The sequence below is a fragment of the Macaca nemestrina genome, chromosome 1 (assembly GCF_043159975.1).
Source record: "Macaca nemestrina isolate mMacNem1 chromosome 1, mMacNem.hap1, whole genome shotgun sequence".
NCBI lineage: Eukaryota > Metazoa > Chordata > Mammalia > Primates > Cercopithecidae > Macaca > Macaca nemestrina.
The window spans coordinates 62,645,326-62,670,802 of record NC_092125.1 but is presented as its reverse complement, the minus strand read 5'-3'; the positions used below and the strand labels follow the sequence as shown (position 1 = coordinate 62,670,802).

The 25,477-nt window shown below is 45.4% G+C and overlaps 1 protein-coding gene and 2 non-coding genes across 4 annotated transcripts in view; 2 read left to right on the top strand and 1 right to left on the bottom strand.

Moving 5' to 3' along the window:
- The first annotated feature begins 5,456 nt into the window (after positions 1 to 5,456).
- TRNAK-UUU (transfer RNA lysine (anticodon UUU)) lies at positions 5,457 to 5,529 on the top strand. The gene has a single exon. It is a non-coding gene; the product is annotated as a tRNA-Lys (tRNA).
- Positions 5,530 to 5,952: 423 nt separating this feature from the next.
- On the bottom strand, positions 5,953 to 6,025 carry TRNAK-UUU (transfer RNA lysine (anticodon UUU)). Its single transcript has one exon. It is a non-coding gene; the product is annotated as a tRNA-Lys (tRNA).
- An 11,915-nt stretch (positions 6,026 to 17,940) lies between these two features.
- Positions 17,941 to 25,477, top strand: part of LOC105484797 (phosphatidylinositol-4-phosphate 3-kinase catalytic subunit type 2 beta) — a 71,647-nt gene continuing 64,110 nt past the window's right edge. For both annotated transcript variants that reach the window (XM_011746768.3, XM_011746765.3), the window contains exon 1: positions 17,941 to 18,409. The gene's annotated coding sequence lies outside the window, so the exon portion shown is untranslated. The remainder of the gene's footprint in view (positions 18,410 to 25,477) is intronic.

The following is a 25,477-nucleotide window of genomic DNA, read 5'->3' as shown; positions in this document are numbered from 1 at the left end:
TCGTTTTTTTTTGTTTGTTTGTTTGTTTTAAGACAGAGTTTCACTCTTGTCACCCAGGCTGGAGGGCAGTGGCACCATCTCGGCTCACTGCAACCTCTGCCTCCCAGGTTCAAGTGATTCTCCTGCCTCAGCCTTCCGTGGTAGCTGGGATTACAGGCGCCTGCCACCACGCCCAGCTAATTTTTTTTGTATTTTTAGTTGAGACGGAGTTTCACCATTTTGGCCAGGCTGGTCTTGAACCCCTGACCTCAGGTGATCCACCCACCTCGGCCTCCCAAAGTGCTGGGATTACAGGCGTGAGCCACCATGCCTGACTTCATTTTTAATGTTGTAACGTTGTTGTATAGTAATATATTGAATTGTATAAATGCATAATGAATTGTTGTATAGTATTAGTTTTCTAGAGTTGCCATAACAAAATACCACTGAGTGGCTTAAACAGAAATTTATTTTCTCATAGTTCTGGAAGCTAGAAGTTGAAGATCAAGTTGTTAGCAAGTTAGGTTTCTCCTGATGCCCTCTTTCCTTGGCTTGATAAATATGTTGACTAGGCTATGATGAAGAATAGAGTTTTTCCCAACATGGTTGACACTGATTTGTGAGTAATTGTTCATCTTCTAATAAAAAAAAAAAAAAATAGACACAGGGTCTCACTATGTTGCCCAGTCTGGTCTCGAACTCCTGGCCTTAAGTGATCCTCCCCACTTGGCCTCCCAAAGTGTTAGGATTACAGGTGTGATCTTGTAATCCTACAGGTGGCATCCACCAGCATGCCCTAAATTAGCATGCTAATTTTGTGTGTGTGGTTGTTTTGTTTTGCTTTTTTGTTTGTTTGTTTTTTGAGACGGGGTTCCGTCTGTTGCCAGACTGGAGTGCAGCCTGTCTTTTCACTGTGTCCTCGTGTGGTTGCCCATTGCCTGTATGTTGTTTGTATCCTAATCTCCTCTTCTTATGAGGACCCGAACATATTGGGCTCACCCATGTGACCTCATTTTACCTTAATCACCTCTTTAAAGGTGCTCTCTCCAAATACATTCCCATTCTGTAGTGCTGGGGGTGGTGTTCAACATGAAGTTTGAGAGGGACACATTCAGCCCATAATAGTAATGGATGCACCACAATTTTTATTCATCTCTTTTAATAAATACTTAGGCATCAGTTAATTGTTTGCCGTTACAAACAATGTTGTTATCGTTCTCGTGCTTATCTCCATGTATACTCTAGAGGAAATTATTGAGTTACAGACTATATATGTTGTCCACCCTATTAGACCATGCCAAAGTGCTCTCCAAAGTCATTGTAGAAACATACACACTCCTAACAGATGTGTATAGGAATTACCTTGGCCGGGCGCGGTGGTTCACGACCGTAATCCCAGCACTTTGGGAGGCCAAGGTGGGCGGATCACGAGGTCAGGAGTTTGAGACCAGCTTGGCCAACATGGTGAAACCCCGTCTCTACTAAAAATACAAAAATTAGCTGGGCATGATGGGAGTGTCTGTAGTCCCAGCTACTTGGGAGGCTGAGGCAGGAGAATCACTTGAACCCAGGAGGTGGAGGTTGCAGTGAGCCAAGATCGCACCACTGCACTCCAGCCTGGCAACAAAGTGAGATACCGTCTCAAAAAAAAAGAGAATTATCTTGATGCATATGTTTACCAGTACTTGGCATTTTCAAATTATAAAAAATAATCTGATAGATGTAAAATGGTTTCTCATAGCGGTTTGTTTTATAGGTCCATGATTATTAATAAGGTTTAGCACTTTTTCATATTTATCGACTTAAGGTTCCTTTTTTTTTTTTTTTTTGAGACGGAGCCTGGCTCTGTCACTCAGGCTGGAGTGCAGTGGTGCGATCTCAGCTCACTGCAAACTCCGCCTCCTGGGTTCACACCATCCTCCTGCCTCAGCCTCCCGAGCAGCTGGGACCACAAGCACCCACCACGACACTGGGCTAATTTTTTGTATTTTTAGTAGAGACAGGGTTTCACCATGTTAGCCAGGATGGTCTTGATCTCCAGACCTCGTGATCTGCCCACCTCGGCCTCCCAAAAGTGCTGGGATTACAGGCGTGAGTCACTGTGCCTGGCTGACTTAAGGTTCCTATGTATGAATTGCCTAATCAGAACTTTTGCCCATTTTTCTATTGGATTGTCTTTTACTTTTTTGTTGTTTGTTTGTTTGTTTGTTTGTTTTGGAGACAGAGTCTTGTTCTGTCACCCAGGCTGGAGTGTGGAGTGCAGTGGTGCAATCTTGGCTCACTGCAACCTCTGCCTCCCAGGTTCAAGCAACTCTCCTGCCTCAGCCTCCCAACTAGCTGGGACTACAGGAACCGACCACCATGCCCAGCTAATTATTTGTATTTTTAGTAGAGACGGGTTTTCACCGTGTTAGCCAGGATGGTCTCGATCTCCTGACCTCAAGTGATCCACCCACCTCGGCCTCCCAAAGTGCTGGGATAATAGGCATGAGCTATGACGGCCGGCTTGTCTTTTACTTATTGATTTGTGGGAGTTTTCCATATAATCTGGATATTAATCCTTCCTGGTTATATGTGTTATAAATAATGACTTCACATATGTAGCTTTTCACTTTTTAAACATTGTCTTTGATTAACAATTTTTAATGAAATAAAATTTGTTAATTTTTTTTATGTTTTGTGCTTTTTAAAAATTTATTCTAGAAGAGATGCTTCCCCGTCTCTGGGTCATAAAGATACTCTCATATATTTTCTTCTAAAAGTTCCAAAGATTTGCTTTTCTTTTTTTTCTTTTTTTTTTTTTTTGAGAGGGAGTCTCTTTCTGTCGCCCAGGCTGGAGTGCAGTGGTGCAATCTCAGCTCACTGCAACCTCTGCCTCCTGGGTTCACACCATTCTCTTGCCTCAGCTTCCCGAGTAGCTGGGACTACAGGCGCCCCCCACCACGCCCGGCTAATTTTTTTTGTATTTTTTTAGTAGAGATGGGGTTTCACCATGTAAGCCAGGATGGTCTCGATCTCCTGACCTCGTGATCTGCCTGCCTCGGCCTCCCAAAGTGCTGGAATTACAGGCGTGAGTCACCAAGCACGGCCTGCTTTTCCTTTTTTAAGGGTCCAAAGGGCCAGCTAGAAAGATTTGCTTTTCACACTTAGGCCATTAATATATTCACAATTTATTTTTCTGCATGTTGTAACATGCAGATCCAACATACAGTGCCCTGACTGGAGCACAGTGGCTCCATCCTGGCTCACTTCAGTCTCCACCTCCTGGGCCCAAGTGATTCTTCCACCTCAGCCTCCTAAGCAGCTGGAACTATAGGCTCACGCCACCACGCCTGGCTAATTTTTAATTTTTAATTTTTTTTTTTTTTTTTTTTTTTTTTTGTAGAGAGGGAGTTTCACCATGTTGCCTAAGCTGATCTTGAACTCCTGGGCTCAAGCAATCCTCCCACCTCAGCCTCCCCAGTAGCAGGAATCACAGCCAGGCGCCACCACGCCCAGTTTATTGATTGATTATGTGGGGGACGGTGGCGGCGGGAGGGGGCAGGTCTCCCTACGTTGTCTAGGCTGCTCTGGAACTCCTGGCCTCAAGCAGTCCTCCCATCTCGGCCTCCCAAAGTGCTGGAATACCATGCCCAGCCTTAAAAATCAGCTTTATACATCTTGTTCCACTTCCATCAAATATGTTAATATCCTTTGTTGAAAGGTGAATGGTATCAGAGGTTGAAAGAGCAGGATCCATAGGGTTTGTTCTTGTTACATCTTTGCCATTAAATCTTTATGTGCCTCCACGAATGCTTATTACATGTCAGACACTATTGCAAACAATATCTATTTACTGTATTATTTAAATCTCACAGTCTTCCTATTGTCCTGATACACAGAGAAGTAGCTTGCTCAAGGTTACACAATGGTAGTCAGGATTCAAACAGGGCACCTAACTTCAGAACCCAGGCTTTGTATAAGCATTTATCCTTTGTTTTTGTTTGTTTGTTGTCTTATCCTTTGTTTTTCAGTGCACATATATGCACCCTTTTCTTGAAAATACAAAACAAGCAAAACACTTTTTTTTTTTTTTTTTGAGACGTAGTCTCGCTCTCACCCAGGCTGGAGTGCAGTGGCGCCATCTCGGTTCACTGCAAGCTCCGCCTCCTGGGTTCACGCCATTCTCCTGCCTGAGCCTCCCGAGTAGCTGGGACCACAGGCGCCCGCCACCACGCCCGGCTAATTTTTTGTATTTTTAATAGAGACGGGGGTGGGGGGGGGGTTCACCGTATTAGCCAGGATGGTCTCGATCTCCTGACCTCGTGATCCACCCGCCTCAGCCTCCCAAAGTGCTGGGATTACAGGCGTGAGCCACCGCTCCCGGTCACCCCTGATTATTTCTTCAGGACACATTCCTAAAAGTGGAATTGCTGGACCAGAGCAATCACCCCGAAAGAGATTAAGGATGGAATTAAGGTAAAGTAACATCAGCTAACAAAGACCTTTAGTGTCCCACTCTCAAAACTCTACCGTGGTAATTCTCAACACCAGCTCCATAGCAAAGGGCAGTGCTCAAATTACTGATGGCTACGGAAGGGAAGAACCTCCAATGCCAAGATCAAAACAATCTCTCTTCAATGCCATGCTCAGTTTTCCTGTCTCTCTAGCTTAGTAGGACTTCTGCCCCCAAGGTCGCTGCTGATGAACTTCTCCAGAGTTTGCGCCCCTTAAAATTACTTGGATGCGCCAGGCGAATCACCGGAGGTCAGGAATTCGAGACCAGATTTGCCAACACGATGAAACCCCGCCTCTACTAAAAATACAAAAATTAGCTGGGCATGGTGGCAGGCGCCCGTAATCCCAGCTACTCGGGAGGCTGAGGCAGGAGAACTGCTTGCACCCGGGAGGCGGAGGTTGCACTGAGCCGAGAGATCGTGTCATTACACGCAAGCCTGGGCGGCAAAGGGAGACTCCGTCTCAAAAAAAAAAAAATAACAAAAAAAAACTTGGATGCTTTCAAGGGACCTACTGGATAACCTCACCATCCTTCCTTTCTCTCACTTTATACCGCATAGTGCAACCCGATAGCTTCAGAACACCATATTCATAGTCTCTTAGACAGATTCATTTTTTTCTATTGTTGGATAGGTTTTAGCACTGATGCCCATCCTATTATCAATGGTAAAATAGATCTAAGGTTATTACAGCACTTCAAAAGCGACACCTCGCCATTCTTTTAATCCTGAACGTATTTAATTACAAATCAAAAAAGCCTACCTAATCGTACTTACTAGGCGCATAAATATCTCGCAATTCTGAATTAGCTGGTGATGCTGGTGAAAGGCGCAGAATTTGGGCTTTCTGTTTTTCCTTTTACGCACGCATCACGAACTTTCTTGGCGTTAAAAGCAGCCTCACAAAATGCAGATGATGCAATCGCTCAAGGGTCCTCATTCTTATGTAAGAAATAGCAGAACAAAAAGTACGAGTCGGGAGCCCGGATAGCTCAGTCGGTAGAGCATCAGACTTTTAATCTGAGGGTCCAGGGTTCAAGTCCCTGTTCGGGCGTGGTGTTTTCTTTTCCTTAATGGACAAACATAAATTGTATATATTATTGGGGTACAACACCATCTTCTGAAATATGTGTATATTGTTGAATGAGTAAATCAAACTGATGAGGGTATGCATTACCTCACATATCATCTTTAGTGGTGAGAGCACAAGGTGCTTGCTTATAAGTTTTTTTTCTTCCTTTCTTAATTACGAGCCATCAAAAACCAAGTATTTTTCTGGGGAAGCACCGTGCCAGACCTCGATACTCGCCAAGAAATTAAACGATTTTTCAGTCATTTTTTTCCTCTCTGAAAATATGTTTATCCAGCATATTCTGAAACCGATGAAAAACGAATTGAATTCGCTTTGAAATGTAAGGATTTACATCGTCCGCATTTCGGACTTGGTGAGATGATACAAAGTAACGAAAACTACAAACGCCCGAACAGGGACTTGAACCCTGGACCCTCAGATTAAAAGTCTGATGCTCTACCGACTGAGCTATCCGGGCGCTTCGGCAGCGAGTTCTTTCTGTTTACTTCATATAGGGTTTATTTTTTTTTCTTTTAATTTGAGATGATGTCATTCTGTCGCCAGGCTGGAGTGCAGTAGCGCGATGTTGGCTCACCGCAACCTCCGCCTCCCGGGTTCAAGTGATTCTCCTGCCTCAGCCTCCCGAGTAGCTGAGACTACAGGCGCGCGCGCCCACGCCCAGCTAATTTTTGTATTTTTGGAAAAGACAGAGTTTCATCATGTTGACCACGATGATCTCGATTTCTTGACCTCGTGATCCGCCCACCTTGGCCTCCCAAAGTGCTGGGATTATAGGAGTGAGCCACCGCGCCGGCCTGCTTCCTTTTAAGCAGCTAAATTTAGGTTTTAATTAGAATTAAAGGTGTTTTTTTGTTTTTTGTTTTAGCGAGATAAAGCAAAACATATTTTCCTATCCTTTTCTTTTTGTTCCATTCACTTAAAACATGTGTTCTTCAAGCTGTTTCATGTTTGATAAGTTACCAGTATTTACTAAACTCTCTAAAAGGAAATTAATGGTAGTAAATGACAGAAAAATGGGCAACCAAGATGAATATTCAAAATTTAGACATGGGGTTACAACCTCTCTTTCCTTCCCTCTTTCCGTCCTTCCTTTCTTTCTTCTTTTTTTTTCTTTCAATCTTTGCAGCTGTGCCAGGGAGCAACCTCTTTTTATTATACTTCTGCCTTCTATTTATCACTTCCCTGATAAGGTCTCTTAATTTTAATTATTTTACCAAACTAGATTACAGCATCTCTCCCATTAATGAAAAATACATTTCCATTCATCAGATGATGTAGTTGTTAGATGAGCATTCCTTAGCACAAAAGAAGGAAAGACACTTTTGATTCATGCACAGAGGAGCTAATACTATAAGAAAATAGACGTGATTGTGGAAAGGTCTGAATTAAGATTGTGGGAAAAGGAGTTTAGACCTTTAATTTAAATTTAGATTGAATTTTTGCCTTTCTTCCCGTTTCAGGCAAGTTGCAGTTTTCTTTTCTTTTCTTTTCTTTTTTTTTCGAGTCAGAGTCTCACTCTGTCGCCCAGGCTGGAGTGGAGTGGCAGGATCTCAGCTTATTGCAACCTCTGCCTCCCAAGTTCAAGCAGTTCTCCTGCCTCAGACTCCTGAGTAGCTGGGATTATACAGGTGCGTGCCACGACGCCCTGCTAATATTTTTGAATTTTTTTTAGTAGAGATGGGGGTTTCACCATATTGGCCAGGCTGGTCTCGAACTCCTGACCTCAGGTGATCCACCTGCCTCTGCCTACCAAAGTGCTGGGATTACAGGTGTGAACCATCGCACCCGCCTCAAGTTGCTGTTTTCAAGACAGACTCACAAGACGAATCCTCCCAAAGCAGTGTGCACCAGTGGGAGCAACATAGAGTATTAAGAATACAAATCTCCAGATCAGCCTAGTTTCTCCTAAAATCAATTTCTTTCTTCTTTTTTTTTTCTTTGAGCCGGAGTCTCGCTCTTGTGGCCCAAGCTGGAATACAATGGCGCGACCTTGGCTCACTGCAACCTCCACTTCTTGGGTTCCAGCGATTCTCCTGCCTCAGCCTCCAGAGTAGCTGGGATTATAGGCACGAGCCACCACACCTGGCTAATTTTTTGTATTTTTAGTATAAACGGGGTTTCACCATGTTAGCCAGGCTGGTTTCGAACTCCTTACCTCAGGTGATCTTCCTGCCTTGGCCTCCCAAAGTGCTGAGATTACAGGCATGAGCCACCGCACCCAGCCACCTAAAATCAATTTCATCTACCCTGACACATGGGTTGTGGAACACAAGATTATGAAATTTCAAATACTGATAAGGGAATTTATTTTAGTTTCTGGGTACTAGTGGCTTCTGAACACAATGAACAACAAAATAGCTCAGTCTCAGTTGGAGGAATTTTTCTTTCCTACTATTGTCTGATTCTTATAGAACAAAGACCAACAAACTGTGTGATCCTGAGCGGGCCTGGGTTTCCACATTTATAAAATAAGGGAAATTGATTAGATGGCCTCTGAGATAACCTGTAAATCTAAAGTTTTACCATTCTGTTACTTTTTTCCGTTGTGAATAAGATTAGAAGGAACAGACTCAAAATGTGCCAGAATGGAGTGATTTAATTCAACAAACATTTACTGATCGTCTATTACAGGTTAGGCTCTGCGCTAGCCCTAGAGTCTGAGATGAGTAGGACATGGGTCCTGCTAACAGTCTAGGAAAGAAGACACACAAACAAACAATTTCAACATAAAGTGGAGTGGCGGCAGATGAAGATGGACAGGAAAGCAGGGTTTATAAAATGAGGGTGCCTGGGCCCTTGAGTTTTCAGCAGGGAAACTGCATGATCATAATTAAGTCTAAACAAGTAGCTGTCAGTGGTGTAATAAAGAAATTATAAGGCCGGGCGCGGTGGCTCAAGCCTGTAATCCCAGCACTTTGGGAGGCCGAGACGGGCGGATCACGAGGTCAGGAGATCGAGACCATCCTGGGTAACACAGTGAAACCCCGTCTCTACTAAAAATACAAAAACTTAGCCGGGCGAGGTGGCAGGCGCCTGTAGTCCCAGCTACTCGGGAGGCTGAGGCAGGAGAATGGCGTGAACCCGGGAGGCAGAGCTTGCAGTGAGCTGAGATCTGGCCACTGCACTCCAGCCTGGGTGACAGAGCGAGACTCCGTCTCAAAAAAAAAAAAAAAAAAAAAAAAAGAAATTATAATGAGCAAAACACAGACATTTATTTATTTAGACTTTTTTTTTCAGCACCCACTGTGTTAGATAAGGAAAAACTGCCAGCACTGTTTCTATGAATGCAATGTGGAAATAAATTATACCACTTAAATTTTAAAGGAAAGGAAATGGTGTCTATCCAGGCCTCCTTCAAAGGGCAAGAACAGATAAAGGGGTCTTCAAGTTTTTTCCTCCCCAAGGCTTTGTTACATCACATTCCCTTTCCTCCGGGATAACAAAACCTGCTGTTTTAAAATTAAATAAACTGAATGGGATTAATCAATCAAAAATTTGCTTACTGATTACCCACTGCTTCCACAGCAGTGAGCTAGGCACAGTAGGGAGGAAAACAGGAAATCTGGAAGGCATGTGGGGACCACAAGATGTATTTAGAGAATGGGGAATAATTTAGTCTGGTTGGAGCAGAGGGAGATAGAGAGGGGTGAGGTCACATTGGAGACTACACTTCCGTTAGGCTAAGGCAAACGATTTTATCCTACAGGCAATGGCGAGCTATTGAAAGATTGGCTTGTTAACATTGCAAAGTCCATCTGAGATAGCATAAAATGAATCTGTTTGCTTCATTTATGTTGCATCAGAAACACAAGTGCCATCTTGTCCTTTAGCATAAAATCTTCCTTGAGTGCTTCTTGAAGCTTCTTTATGCAGACTGTTGAACTTCATTTTCCCACTAGAGGGCAGGCTAAACTCACAGATTCTATATATTTGGTGATTCTCCTAGTTCTTAAATTAAATTTCTCCCACTATTTTTAAAGCGTGTGCGTGTGTGTATGTGCTGAGAACACTTGAGATTACACTCTTAGCAAATTTCAAGTACACCATACATCATTAATAACTATAGTCACTGTACTGTATGTTAGATCCCCAAAATTTATTCATCTTACAACTGAAAGTTTGTGCTCTTTGATCAAGATCTATTTGTTTCCCTCACCTCCCAGCCCCTGGTAACCATTCTGCTGTTTCTATGAGTTTAACTTTTTTGGATTCCACATATAAGTGAAATAATATAGTATTTGTCTTCTGTTTCTAGCTTGTTTCACTTAGCATAAAGTCCTCCAGATTTGTCCACGTCGTCGCAAATGGCAGGATTTCCTTATGTATCACATTTTCTTTATTTCTTCTTCTTCTTTTTTTTTTTTTTAGACGGAGTTTTCACTCTTGTTGCCCAGGCTGGAATGCAGTGGCATGGTCTCACTTCACTGCAACCTCAACCTCCACCTCCTGGTTTCAAGTGATTTTCCTGCCTCATCCGTCCAAGCAGCTGGGACTGCAGGCACCTGCCACCACACCCAGCCAATTTTTGTATTTTTAATGGAGACAGGGTTTCATCATTTTGGCCAGGCTGGTCTGAACTCCTGACCTCAGGTGATCTGCTCACCTCGGCCTCCCAAAGTGCTGGGATTACAGGCATGAGCCACGGCACCCGGCCCCCATTTTCTTTATCCAGTCACCTGTTGACAGATACTTCTGCTGATTCCACATCTTGTCTATTGTGAATAATGCTGCAATGAACATGGAGGTGCAGGCCTCTCTTTAACATACTGATTTCATTTCCTTTGGATATATTCCCAGAAGTGGGATTGCTGGTTTGTACAGTAGTTCTATTTTTAATATTTTAAAGGAATCTCCATACTGTTTTCCATATGGCTGTACCAGTTTACATTCCCACCAACAGTGTACAAGGATCCCTTTTCTCCACACCCTCGACATCACTTGTAATCTTTTGACTTTTTGAGAATAACCACACTACAGGTGTGAAGTGATATTCATTATTGAGGTTTTGACTTACACTTCCGTGATGATTAATGATGTCGAGCACCTTTTCATATACCTGTGGGTCATTTGTATGTCTTCTTTGGGAAAATGTTGATTCAGGTCCTTTGTGCATTAAAAAAAATTCTGGTTATTTGTTTTTGTTTTGTTTTGCTATTGAGTTGTATGAGTTCCTTATATATTTTATGTATTAACCCCTGGTCAGATACATGGTTTGCAAATATTTTCTCCCATTCTGTATGTTGCCTTTTCATTTCATTGATCCCTACTATAATAATTTTTAAAGGGATGTTTTTTACCCTCCTCATCAGACTCACTGCGTTTAAAAAATGTCACCATCAATCTGATTACCCACTGCTTCCACAGCAGTGAGCTAGGCACAGAGGGGAAAGTTGTGGACCCTTCCTTCCCAGACTTCCCCAAACCAACACCAAGTCGTAGCTACCCACTCTGGGGCCCAGTCTTCTATCATCACAGTATAGCGCATAGAGTCTTTGGAGCTGAGACCATCACAAGGTACTAAGAAGATGCATAGTACAGGTTGTTTTTGTTTTTTTGTTTTGAGACAGTGTTGCAATCATAGCTTACTGTGGCCTCAATCTCCTGGCTAAAGTGATTCTCTCACCTCTGCCTCCAGAGTAGCTGGGACTATAGGCGTGCACCACCATGCCTGGTGAATTCTTTTAAAAAAATGTTTTCGTAGAGATGGGGTCTTGGTATATTGCCCAGGCTACCTTTGAACTCCCTTAACTCAAGGGATCCTCCTGCCTCAGCCTCACAAAGTGTTGGAATTATAGGCATGAACCACCATGCCTGGCTGAGCCCAAGAATCTCACACCACATCAAGAGTTCATATACTGGAACAAATACTCCCTGAACAACGCAGCCCTCAAATGTCATGGATCATTGAAAAGGTATAGGAAAGAAGTAGGACTGATTTCAAAGCCAGTAAGAGTCAAAGGATTGAAGAAGTCAATCTATCCATAAAATACTTACAGAGCACCCCAACCCCATCTCTAACATCTTCAAAGATATTTGAATATTTTTGAAGAAAGCCTACTGAAGGATTTTCAAATAAAATTGTTTTAAATACTGCCTTTCAAACTATTAGCTTGGAGTTGTATTACAGATTAGTCCTAGCCTAGAGCAGAGCTATGAGAGAATATAGCACAGATAAACAGATTCTATCATCATCTCCTTCCATTGATTTCAGCCATTTGCTCCCTGACCAGTAATTTACTTATTACCACTGAAATCTTTTTTTTTTTTTTGAGACGGAGTCTGGCTCTGTCGCCCAGGCTGGAGTGCAGTGGCCGGATCTCAGCTCACTGCAAGCTCCGCCTCCCGGGCTTACGCCATTCTCCTGCCTCAGCCTCCCGAGTAGCTGGGACTACAGGCACCCGCCACATTGCCCGGCTAGTTTTTGTATATATATTTTTTTAAGTAGAGACGGGGTTTCAACATGTTAGCCAGGATGGTCTCGATCTCCTGACCTCATGATCTGCCCATCTCGGCCTCCCAAAGTGCTGGGATTACAGGCTTGAGCCACCGCACCCGGCCTTTCTTTTTTTTTTTAAGATAGGACCTCACTCTGTTGCCCAGGCTGGCATGCAGTTGCACCATCATGGCTCACTGCAGCCTCAACCTCCTGGACTCAGGTGATCCTCCCACCTCAGCCTCCAGGGTAGCTGGGACTAGAGGTACACACCACCATGCCCAGCTAATTTTTTGTGTTTTTTGTAGAGATGAGGTTTTGCCATATTGCCCAGGCTGGTCTCAAACCACTGAGCTCAAGCAATCCACCAGCTTAGGCCTCCCCTAGCGCCAGGATTACAGGCATGAGCCATCACACCCAGTCACCACTGAAATCTTAGACTCTCAAGCTTTTCATTTTCTGGCTCAGTCACTCTGTCTTCCCATAAACTAGATCCAGGTTTTCATCCATTCATTTATTGACCAAGAATTTATTGAGCACCAGCTTTGAATCATGCAATGAATTAGGCCTAGAAATTCAAAGGTGAAAATAATGGAGATTCCTTGTCTTTAAGGAGCTTACAGTCTGTTGTACTCCTCTTCTGTCCCCTCCACAATTCAGAAAAAAAGTGGACAAGCAATTATAACACCCATGATCAGTGTTACAATCCAAGTAGCTATTGGGTATGTCTAGACACTCTTAGGAGGCACTCTAGGGAAGTTTTGCAGAGAATTTGTTGTAGGATGTATTAGTTTGTTACTGCTGCTGTAACAAATGACCACAAATTTAGTGGATTAAAGGAACATAAATTTATTATCCTACAGTTCTGTAGATCAAAAGCCCAACATGGGGTTCACTGGGCTAAAATCAAGGTATCTGAAGGGTCATGTTCCTTCCTGGAGGCTCTAGGGCAGAATCTGTTTTTGACCTTTCCAGTTTCTAGAGGCCATTCACACCCTCTGGCTCAGGACCTCCATGCTTCAACTTTCAAGCCAGCAGTGTTGCATTTTTCTGACCATTCTTGCATCATCACGTCTCTCTCTGACTTCAGCTAGGAAAGGTTCCCAGCTTTTAAGGACTGACGTGATTAGATTGGGCCCACCTGGGTAATCCAGGCTAATCTTCCACTACCAAGGGCCTTAACTTAATCACATCCATAAAATCCTTTTGCCACGTAAAATAATGCAGCCATAGGTTCCAGGGATTAGGAAGTAGACATTTCCTCCTTTGGGAGACCATTTTTCTGCCTACCATGTAGAGAGACAGCCGCATAAAGGGAAGCGGGTAGAGGTGGATTGGAGGTAGGAGGCTCTTTCCAGGAAACCGTGTGGAAGGGCCTTTAGGTGAGAATATTGTGTTTTCTAGGAACTGTAGGGAGTTTTGTAAGGCCCAAGTATGAAGTTTACATTGGAATGTGGGAGGCCATCCAATACATATTTATTGAATACTGTGTGGTAGCTGCAGTTTGGGAGATGCAGGGATGCACAAGACAAAGTCCTTGTTCTCTGAGGCTAGAGTGAAAAGCAAGGTCTGACTGTGAGAGAATTCGGAGTTTCCTTAGTAGATTGGACTTTAAGAGTTAGAGAAAATCATCCATTAATTCATCTGCCCAAAATTTTATGAGCACAAGTGCCAGGCATTGTTCTAGGCTCTGAGAATACAGATGTTTAAAAACCAAAGTCAAAAAATCCCATGTCCTACATGTTAGTTGATTTTAAGCAGGAGAAGCAGATGTTTGCTTTGGAAACATCACCCTGGCTGGGTTGCTTGAGAAAAGATTGGAAGGGAAATAAGACTAGAGGTAGCCCAGTCCCTTTCCTCCCCCTTCTTCAAGATTCACAGCCTTTGCTGAGCTTCACTTCCCTTCTTGAGGACTTCGTCTTTTGTCAGGTGCCCTCTTTTCCCTTTATGCCTCCACTGTACCTATCTTGGAAACCTGGCCTCATGTTCTACACCTGGGCTTCCAAGTGCTGCAGAAGAAAATGATGAAAACATTCGGATATTTTTATTCATAGCCACAACATATTAGAGTATCCAATGCCAGCTGTATCTTCAACTCTGCTGACAATTCTCTCTCTCATCTCTCTGAAACTACCACTCTCATTCCTTATTCCTTTCTATTTTAACCTTAACCACTTTTTTTTTTTGAAATGGAGTTTTACTCTTGTTGCCCAGCCTGGAGTGCAATGGCACAATCTCAGCTCACTGCAACCTCTGCCTCCCAGGTTCAAGTGATTCTCCTGCCTTAGCCTCCCGAGTAGGTGGTATTACGGGCATGTGCCACCACACCCAGCTACTTTTAGTATTTTTAGTAGAGACTGGGTTTCTCCATGTTGGTCAGGCTGGTCTGGAACTCCCAACCTTAGGTGATCCGCCCACCTTGGCCTCCCAAAGTGCTGGGATTATAGGCGTGAGCCACCGTGCGTGGCAACCTTAACCACTTTCTTTAAGCCTTTAACCTCATCTTGAGCCCCTTTCTCTCAGGAGATTGCTTAGAGACTACCAGACAGCAACCAGTCCTCTCAACATCTAGTCTCAAGTTCTAGTCTCTTTACCAGTCTACAAATGCCTCTGCTTTTGTACAGCCTTCCTCTCAAAGATATCAGAGGCAGCTCCACCTCATATGCCTGGGTCCCAAGTCCCTCCTATTCATGATCTCGCTCTCCTTGGTCTTACTCTTCAGCATATGAACACGCTTAAGCCTTTCTTATCCTAAAAAGAAAAAACAAAAATCTCCCCTTTGATCCTGCATTCCCTTGTACCCACTGCCTTATATTTCTCCTTGTCTTAAGTTGCCAAGCTTCTAGAAAAAGCATGTCTCTTTTATTCTAGATCCAGGTTCATTCATTCACTTACTGACCAAGAATTTATTGAGTACCAGCTTTGAATCAGGGAATGAATTAGGCCTAGAACCCACTGGAGGCTGGTTTAACTATGACCACTCTTACTCCATGAGCACCAGTGACTTTCTTGTCCATCCAAAGGGCATTTTCCAGCCCTACCCTCCTGGAGGTTCCTGCTGCACTTGTTATCCAGTCATTCTCTTCTGAGATTCTCCCACCTTAGTTTCTGACACTCTGTGGCCTCCAGTTTTTCTCTTACCTCTCTGATTGTTTCTTCTTTCCTCCTTATGCCCATCTGGACGACCTCGTACAGGCTTATAACTTCACTGACCACCTATAACCTACAGAATCCAAAGCTGCTATCACTTATCCACACCCCAATTTGAGTTTAGTTTCATCAGTTTGCCGTCTACTAGACATCCCCATCTAGACATTCCACAGATACCTCAAACCCAACATGTTCAAAATTAAGTGCAAGATCCCTCTGCCAACACCTGGGCCCTGTCTTACTAATTGTCCCTAACTTAGGGAATGGTACCACCTGCCAACAATTTCTAAAGCTTCAAATGGGGAATAATTCCAGAGTCCTCCTCTTCCCTAATTTCCTACATTTTACATATTTATCAAATTTTATTGATTTCTCTTAATAAGTATCTCTTGTATCCGCCTGGTTTTTTCATCCCCACTGCCACAACTCTGGCACTGTTTTGAGATTCCCTGATTTCCCACCTGGAAGTTAGCCATGGTTTCTCCGTTGAGCTCCCAGGCCGCACTCCTAAGCTGTGTTATTAGGTCCTGGCAGAAAGCAAATGGCACACTGCACTTGAGGGGTAATTTCAGGAGAAGTTAAAAAATAAGGAGACAATTTTAAAAACCACAAGAAATAATGTACAATCTACTAGGGCCAGTAGCAAATCCATGTTTCCACCCCCAGGCCCGAAAAATCAAAGGAGGGGAGTGATTTCCTGAATCAAGAGAGTGGCACAGTGACTCACGCCTGTAATCCCAGCACTTTGAGAGGCTGAGGAGGGTGGATCACCAGGTCAGGAGATTGAGACCATCCTGGCTAACACAGTGAAACGCTGTCTCTACTAAAAAATAAAAAATTTAGCTGAGTGTGGTGGCATGCGCCTGTAGTCCCAGCTACTCAGGAGGCTGAGGCAGGAGAATCGCTTGAACTCAGGAGGCAGAGGTTGCAGTGAGCCACTGCACTCCAGCCTGGGTGACAGAGACTCCCTCTCAAGAAAAAAAAAAAAAAAAGAGAGAGGGAGGGGAGAACCACCTGTAGAAGCTGTGATCTTTGGTTGAGGGTGGCAGCCAGTGCACTGTGACCCCAAAGAGAGGAATCCTGAAGAATAAATATCCGGTTTCCCCTGACCTCCCTCCTTATTCAGTCTTCAGCCATGGCTCCCATTGGCCAACCCCGTCTAGGAAGCCAGAGGGCCAGGAAGATCTGGAGGGGCACAGGGGAGACATGCAGTGCATCCTCCAAATCCTTCTCTATAATATGCCAGGAAGTTTTTTCTGGTCACGCTACTTGCCAGCTCCATTTGTGCATAGCAGGTTCTCTGTCACCTACAGCAGCTAAACTTTTTGGCATGCCCTGGTTTCTCTTTACTCAATTTTTTCCTTACCAAAATGCATGATAAAGCCTGTGATCTGATCATCCACTCAGCTACCCAGGCCTACTTCCTGTTAGTTCTTTCCTTCAGACTTTTCACCCCAGCAGCATAGAACGACCAGTGACCCCTGTAACACTGCGTTCTCTCAGGCTCCTGAGCTTGACCTGATGATAGACACAGAGTAAGCTGTCATAAATATTTGTATGGTGAACAAGTGGTGAATACGTGCATGGACACATTTTTTAACCCCTGTGGCTCCTGAGATGAGGAGTAGCATCATATACATTATGACATATGTGTAGACCAAGCTGCCTTCAGTTAATTATCAAGATGTTTCACCTAGATTCTCTCCTTTGATCATTACGACAGCCCTGCGTGATAGGTGAGGACGCTACTCTTGATATTCAGAGGGTGAAGTGGACTACCCAGTCACAAGCATTGGGTACAGAAGGCACTGTAGGAGCAGAAAGGGGGGTGATCCCTTTCCTCCCCATCATAAGAGTCATAGCCAACACTTCTGTAACAAAAGACAAGTTAACAAGAGAAAAGTATAACAAATTTATTTAATCATGGTTTTACTTGAGAGGCTGAGAATCAGGTGTTAATCTTCATAGTCTGTCGAGAAAGAAAGAAGAAATGAGGGCAGTGGAGGAAAACACGATTCACGTTTTTAGGAAAATATACTTTGAGATCAGTGATCGTTGGTACTATGCAAACGAAATGCAAAGGAGGATCTGGCCAACTCATGGTTTCTTTTGGGTGGAGCCTTTAGGAAAATTCTTCCAGAGACCACTGCTGGAAGAAAGGTATTTAGAGTAGAAAATTTAAATATAACATATTGTATGAAAGGTTTTTTTTTTTTCCCCCACTACCCTAGTTGGATTGAAGGATCTTCTATCTTCCCTCCCCACTTAGGCTGACTGCTATTTTCTGGATCGCAGCTCGGAAGATCCACCTGGGCGAATACAAAAACAAACGAGACTCCCCTTCCAGAAAGGGAGGAAGGAAGGAGACAGAAAGACGAATGACACTGAGCGTGTAAAGCCCGGAGACAGCCTCTCTCTACCCCCACCTAACCCTCAAGGTAGGGGATCCCCCGAACATCGCTACCGTAATTATGGTAGAAATTCCTGAAGCGGATAACTGGACCTCAGCATCGTCATTTCTAGCAGAATGATTGCGCTTTCCTCTGACCCAAAGCCAAGGTTCCAGCAGGGGAAAGTAACGACCATCCGCAAAAACCCTCACCCAAGTGGGGAGTGGAAATCCTGGCTCTTGGGTTGCAGAGCACAACTTGACGCCAGCGCGTTTCTCTTCCCCCACGCAATGGCAAATGGGGAGGGAGTCGGAGGGGAGAGGAGGAGAGGAGAGGAGAAGAGAAGAGGAGGGGGAAGGGGAGGGGAGAGGCGAAGGACGGCCCGGGTTCCAGCAGCCGCCCCGCCCTCCGGCTCGCGGCGGATTCGGCGCTGCGGCTGGAGCCGGCGGCCGGGTGGCTGCCTGTCCAGGCAGGGTCTGGCCGAGCCTCGCGTCGCCGTGCAGTGCGCCGTGTCCGGGAGATGGCTTCCCCTCTCTCGCCCGCTGCTCCCGCTATTGTCTCACCCGGGGTGGCCTGACTCTGCGAGCTCGCGCACGCTCTCGGTGGAGAGCACCCCTCCCCACCCCCCCAAGCTGGTCCTTGCGCTCTTTGCTACCTCTCCCTCTGCCCCTTCGAGCCTAGGGTCTGTGCGGAGCCTGGAGAGGGCAGCGGCCCGGGAGCAGGCGGCGTGCGGCCGGCCAGCTCCTCTCGCGCTGGTGCAAGAGGCGCCTGGAGCCGCAGAGCGAGCCCGTGAGGCGCGGAGCGAGCATCCCACGTCGCCGGGCACAAGACACGTCGGGTGTTGCAGCAGAGCCAGCAGCTAGCGCAGGTAGGACACGCACCCTGCGCGTAGCATCGGCTCCGGGGTCTGCAAAGTGCCCCCAGAGCGGAGGCAGCCGAGGTCAGGGGGCTCTCCCTCCAACATGGCAACAGCGGAGGTGCAACAATGGAAGCAGCCGAGGGTTCCTGGCGGCGGGCTGAGCGGCGTACGCCGTGGGAGCCTGAGCTCCTGCCCGCCGCGCAGAGCAGGTTGCCCCTCACCCCACCCCACCCCACTCCACTCCAGCAGCTTCAGGGCCTCTGGGGCTCCAGGCACCCGCGTCCCCACCCCCTTCTAGCTAAACACACTTCCTGGCTCCCAGCTGCAGGGCGATCTGAACCAGCCAATGGCTTTGGGGTTTGTTTATTTAAGATGAGAAAAAAAGCAAAACCTGTCCTGTGATGGGGTTAGTGCCTTCTGTGGACTGGGTGAGAAGTCGGCATTTGCCTGGGGAATGTGTACATTTCGTAGCCGGGCGGAGGGTAGAATTGGATTCTCCCTTATAAGGATACTGCAGCAGAAGGAGACTGAAAGCTTGAAAGAGGGAGAGGGACCCTCAGGCCTGAGTTCGCCGGTGCTGGGAGAAGGCGCTGCTCTCCTGGCCTATACTTGTCTCTCATTTTCAGCTCCCGACAGCGGTGACTTTGATGTTGGAGGAGCAATCGCAGCAGGAAGCGCAAGCAAGGCTGCCAAGCTGGTGTGGGGTGGAGTAGGGTGGGGATCCCAGGGGCTTGGCAGGCTCCTGGGTTGTGGGAAGAGGTTACCAAATGTATGAGGTTAGTGCACACACCCTAGTTGGCTGATGTTGAAGAGGGTGTGTGTGTGTGTGTGTGAGAGAGAGAGATCTGCCATTGCTCTTGCTCCTTCAGGCCTGCTTTCTCTTCATCTCCACCCGCTTCTGGGGTCTTCGTAGCTTCCCTGCCCCAGTCCTTCCAATCATGCGTGGGATGGAATCGCTGTATTGTCTCTGGCAGCCCTCTTGGGCTGTTTTTTCTCAACTCTGTTGGAGAGTTTTGTACCCTGGGCTGGCTGGTCCCAGCATGGCACCAGATTCTTTAGCAGGCAGCTACCCGGGCTCCGAGAAGTGGGCCAATGCTGCCCCTCCTCCGTGCTCTAAACTACCTATTTGGGATATGGCCAGGCAGATGTAAGCAATTTGCACTAAATTCCAATCCTGAATCAGTGCTGAATGAAAACTTACTCTGTTGCTACATTAGGCCTTGGGAAGATATTAGGAAGAGAAATGGCCCAGCGGGTGGCAACGCCGACCCCAAAATACTTCCCTCTCCCCAACTCCAGCTGCCGATCCCAGAGCAGAGAGGCAGTGAGCCTTTGGAATCCCAGCTCCTCCAGAGTCTGGCGGTCCCATCTTGAGGTTGTGTCCACAGAAAAATTAAGTCGAGGCACATTTTATACCTCTGCTTGGCAACCAGCGTCTGAAGAGATGGTGGCTCTGTGCTGGAGCCCTAGACCCGGGCTGTGGCTACCTCTCCTTTGGCCTTTGGGAGAGCCTGAGGTTTGATTTCCATGGCTTTGAGCTTCCTGCTAAGTGTGTATAGCTGAATCTGATCAAGCTCTCAGGCCTGGCTGCTTGTCCATTTCCTTCTCCACTGGAAGCATGAGTGAGAAAGGGCCAAGGGGTGTGCTGGGTGAGGAAGGGTCAGTTTATCTGGGGACTTGGGCTGTTTCTGGGGGAGCTCCTTTGAACTTCCTTGGTGGTCTGGAATGCCTTTGGTCTTTGTCATGACCTAGTATGCTCTGGCAGATACTCTATACCCTCGTGGGCCTTTGGTCCCCTCTTGGTGCTGTCCTCACTCCTCCTGTTGCCTGGTGCTTTGCATCTGTATCATGTCTGTGGTCCTTCAGCCTGGATAGCCCTGCCTGGGCCAGTGGGTAGAAAAATGAGGAGGTCTGTGTTCCTTTTAGTGGCTTGTAACTAGCCGTAAGGTTCAGGCTCCTCATGTTCTCAGGATGTGAACTTGGACATCATAATGTGAAGTAGTAGAGAAAACAGTGTCTTGGTGTGACTTTCTTTTTAGCTGTGTGAGCACAGACAATTTGTGGACCTAAGATTTAGTTTGTTTATTTGTAAAATGGAGGTGGGGGAGTAGCCTTGGCTCACAGAATTGATAATCAAATACTGCTTACCAAGAACTAAACAAAATCATGTGTGCAAAAGTACCCTGAAAACTACAGAATACTTTACAAATGATTATTCATACTGGGTTTAGCCTTCCTCGTAAGGGAGGGAGAACTGTCAGGGATGGGGATAGGGTGGGATCTGAGGGCCACATGGAGCAAGGGATGTTTTGGGACCTTTTCTTTCCTGCTCAGGAAAGAGTAATGTGACAATACCAAGGTAACTGCTATATTCCTTGGGTATTTTTCTTTAAATAGTGTTGGCAGGATGGGAACTGGGAGAGAAGGAGAGGCTGCCTCATGATATTTGTAGGAATTGAGGAGGGATAAACACCTTCCAAAGACTGGCTACTGCCTATAGACAGGAGAACGCTGAGCTGGCAAGTAATGTAATCTCTAACACTCACTGATGTCAGCCAGCTAGTACATGATAGAGGTGGAATTTGAAGCAAGCAGTCTCACTCCATACCCTGTGCTCATAGCCTCAGTGCTACTCAGAGAAATATTGGGTCTTGGGAGAACAGAAAGGAACAGTAAAATTGTGGAGTTCATTGTTTTTGTTTGTTTTTGAGACAGGGTCTCTCCCTGTTGCCTAGGCTGGAGTGCAGTGGGCTGAAATGATCCTTCAACCTCAGCTCCCACCCTGAGTAGCTGGGACTACAGGCATGCACCACTGTATGTGGCTAATTTTTAAATTTTTTTGTAGAGATGGAGTCTCAGTATGTTGCCCAGGCTGGTCTCAAAGGAACCTCCTGCCTTGGCCTACCAAAGTATTAGGATTATAGGCATAAGCCACTGTGTCCAGCCTCAGAATTCGTGGTTTTTTTTTTTTTTTTTTTTTTTTTTTAGACAGTTTCGCTCTGTCACCTAGACTGGAGTACAGTGGTGCCATCTCGGCTCACTGCAACCTCCATCTCCCAGGTTCAAGGGATTCTCGTGGCTCAGCCTCCTGAGTAGCTGGGATTACAGGCGTGTGTCACCATGCCTGGCTAATTTTTTGTATTTTTAGTAGAGACAGGGTTTCACCATGTTGGCCAGGCTGGTCTCAAACTCCTGACCTCTCATGTGTTCCGCCTGCCTCAGCCTCCCAAAGGGCCGGGATTACAGGTGTGAGTTGCCATGTCCAGCCTCAGAATTCATTCTTAATGGATTCCTTGAATGCCCATGAGACGTCACCAGCCTGGGACATCTCATGGGCATGTAGGCATAATAAATTTGTCTGGGCCTCATCTGCTTTTCTATGCATTTTTATTTCTATCTCTACCTTCCAAGGAAGGAGGAGATGTGGGATAATCTGATCAAGTCATATTGCTGCCTTCGGAGCAGCACTAATAGAAGGTTTAGGGACTTGGAAGATCCTGGGGAAATTAAGGCAGATTTCTTGTTTTGGTGTTTTCATATCTGCTTTATTTTGCATCTGTTTTTATAAAATGAAACTTGAGGGACTATTCTTGCTTTTTTTTTTTTTTCCTTTTTCTGTTGAGACAGGATTTCTTTTTTTTTTTTGAGACGGAGTCTTGCTCTGTCGCCCAGGCTGGAGTGCAGTGGCCAGATCGCGGCTCACTGCAAGCTCTGCCTCCCGGGTTTACGCCATTCTCCTGCCTCAGCCTCCTGAGTAGCTGGGACTACAGGCGCCCGCCACCTCGCCCGGCTAGTTTTTTTTGTTTTTTTGTTTTTTTTTAGTAGAGACGGGGTTTCACCGGGTTAGCTAGGATGGTCTTGATCTCCTGACCTCGTGATCCGCCCGTGAGACAGGATTTCTATGTTGCCTAGATTGGTCTTGAACTTCTGGTCTCAAGTGATCCTCCCACCTCAGCCTCCCAAAGTGTTGGGATTACGGGCATGAGCCACTTCTCCCAGCTTGTTCTTGCATTTTGTATGATCACATAGAGTATCAAAATTGGAAAGGACCTGGGCCATCACTTCCCTGAGAAAAAGTGACTTTCTCAAGGTCATACAGTCAGTAGCAATGCTGGAAGTGAATGCCTACCCCGCAGATCACAACATGACCCATGAAAGGACCTGTCCTGCCGCACTTTGGAGTTTCGTGCCGACCCAATTAGTGGCTTTGTTTTTGGGAAATTTACTTCCCCAAGACATTGGGACATTGGGATGGAATTCACTCACCCCAAATCATCACCCTGTTTAAGGAGACTAAAGCATCAGAAGACATTTGTGCTTTGGGGGGCAGAGACCCTCAGGGTATAGAGAAGGAAGAAGAGAGAGGTTCACTGTAGTCCCGAAGCAGAAGTAAGACCTGTGTAACCAAAGCCCAGATAGTAATAATGATGGAGCCCTTCAACTGTTGACATCTCCCTAACAGCCCTCCTTTTCTGAAAGCAGAGCGTTTGTCCCATTCCTGACTCGCCTTGCTGTGTGTCTCCCAGAGAGTGAAAGAAATTGATGTGACTGCAAGCACCAGTAGAGTGGATTCAATTCTGACCAGGAAAAGGGAGGTGGTTTGCAAATGGGTTGTTTTGGGATCCTGGGAGAAGAACATTATAGCCAGAGATATTAGATTTTCACTCTAGACTTTAAGGAGGCAGATTTTTTAAAAATTAAAAGATAGGGGCCAGGAATAGTGGCTTATGCTGTAATCTCAGCACTTGGGAGACTGACATGGGAGAATCACTTGAGCCCGGGAGTTCGAGACCAGCCTGGGCAACATAGCGAGACCTTGTCTCTACTAAAAATAAAAATAAAAAAAATCAGGGTGTGTGGTCTCAGCTACTCAGGAGGCTGAAGTGGGAGGATCTTTTGAGCCCAGGAGTTTGAGGCTGCAGTGAGCTATAATTGCACCACTCTGATTGCATCCAGGTTTCACTCTAGCCTGGGTGACAGAGTGAGACCCTGTCTCTAAAAATAATAATAATAAAAAAAGCTTGCACAATTAATTTGAGAGGAGCCAAAGTTTGAGTCTAGGTCAGGAAACCTCTAGAACCTGCGTTCCTTCTGTGCTACACTGAAGGGGCCTGTGAGAAAAGAAAAATATTTATGAGGCTCAAGTCCTGAATGAGATGGAGCTTCCCCATGAGCCAGTAATAATACAAGTGGTTCTTAAAGTCGTTTCTGGAAGAGGATAGGATCACAAGGGTTTAAATCTATCAAATCATGTTAAAAAGGAACTCATTCATTTATTCATTAATTTGACAAACATCTTGATTGTTTACTAGTGACTTTAGGTACTTTGAAGTCATTGAGTGGGGGAAACATGGGTTGCCTTGTGAACTCATATTGTGGGGCCTTTTTGATGGTCAGACTTCTTGGAGGAAAGTGTTTGCAGAGATCTGAACAGTAAGTAGGAATTGGGGCAGGATGGGGAATGGAGTGTGGTGAACGAGGTGAACTGAAAGCAGTTTAATCTGGCCAGAGCCATTGAAGGAGTTTGCATTTTATCTTTTGGGCATTCATTCCACTGTTGTACATTGACTGTGCACTGACACTGCTGTACATGCACAGCAGTGAAGAGGACAGGGAAAACCCTTGCCTAGTGCTTGGTGTTCTGAGAAAACTTAGTTCACTCATAGTTCTTAGTTCACTAAGAGTAGTTCACTGAGAATTAAACCAAACTTTTTAATGTTACTGACAGGAATTCTATACTGATAGATAGGGAATTACTTAGAGAGATTCTCTAGTTGACCTCAAGGAAAGTTTGAGAAGGACTGTTCTGATAATCCTATAGATTATACAGGGTAGAGACAAAAGGTGGGTTAGTTAATAATTGGTTAATTGTTCATTCAACAAAAACATCTTCAGTGCCTCTGCTCATTCATTCTTACATTGATTCATTCATTCATCAAATGAAGGGCAGTGCAAGTTCAGCACATGGTTAAGAGTATGGCTGTGTGGCCGGGCGCGGTGGCTCAAGCCTGTAATCCCAGCACTTTGGGAGGCCGAGACGGGCGGATCACGAGGTCAGGAGTTCGAGACCATCCTGGCTAACACGATGAAACCCCGTCTCTACTAAAAAATACAAAAAACTAGCCGGGCGAGGTGGCAGGCGCCTGTAGTCCCGGCTACTCGGGAGGCTGAGGCGGGAGAATGGCGTAAAAACCCGGGAGGCAGAGCTTGCAGTGAGCTGAGATCCGGCCACTGCACTCCAGCCTGGGCGACACAGCGAGACTCCGTCTCAAAAAAAAAAAAAAAAAAAAAGAGTATGGCTGTGGAGCCAGGTTACTTGGGTTCAAAGCCTGGCTCCACCACTTACAAACTGTGTGATCTTGGAAAAGTTACTTAATTTATCTGTGCATCACTTTTTTCATATGTAAGATGGGGGAAATAATACCAGACAAAATTTGTTGTAAAATGAAATGAGTCAATTATTGAACTACTTAGAGCAGTGCCTGATGCATATAAATGGTGACTCAGCAGCTCATGGTTCTTGTAATTATTATTCCTCAAGAGCAGTTTTGTGCTAAATTCTAGGAATACAACCTTGAATTGAGTGTGGTCCCTGACCTTGAAGGAATCACATCGTACCCCTGCTCCTACCCAAAATGCAGGTAAATGGATGAGTTTCTTCATGGAATGGGGTCATCCTATAAGCTCAATATGAATCGATTGTGATAAGGTGCCCCAAGAGTTATATATATACAGTCTTAGGCAGCATTTCCTAGAGATTATAGAAACTAGAACTGTGGTGTTTATTGTTTTGGAGATCTCTAGACTCTAAGAATCTGATAAATACTATGGGGTGTCTACCTGGAAAAATACATCACAATTTTGCCTTCCTCAAACAGCCTCCGAACCTCTGATCGTATGACGAGGAGCTGTTAACTCGTCTCCTCTGGGTTGGTCAGACCACACTGAGAACACAGTATTAACGGTTCTGTACTGAGCATGTACTTCGTGTAAAACATTGTGCTAAGCATCCTGGGGGAGACAAAGATAAATACGAGGTAATCCATGCGGTTTAAAGGCTTAGTGGAAAAGAATGTT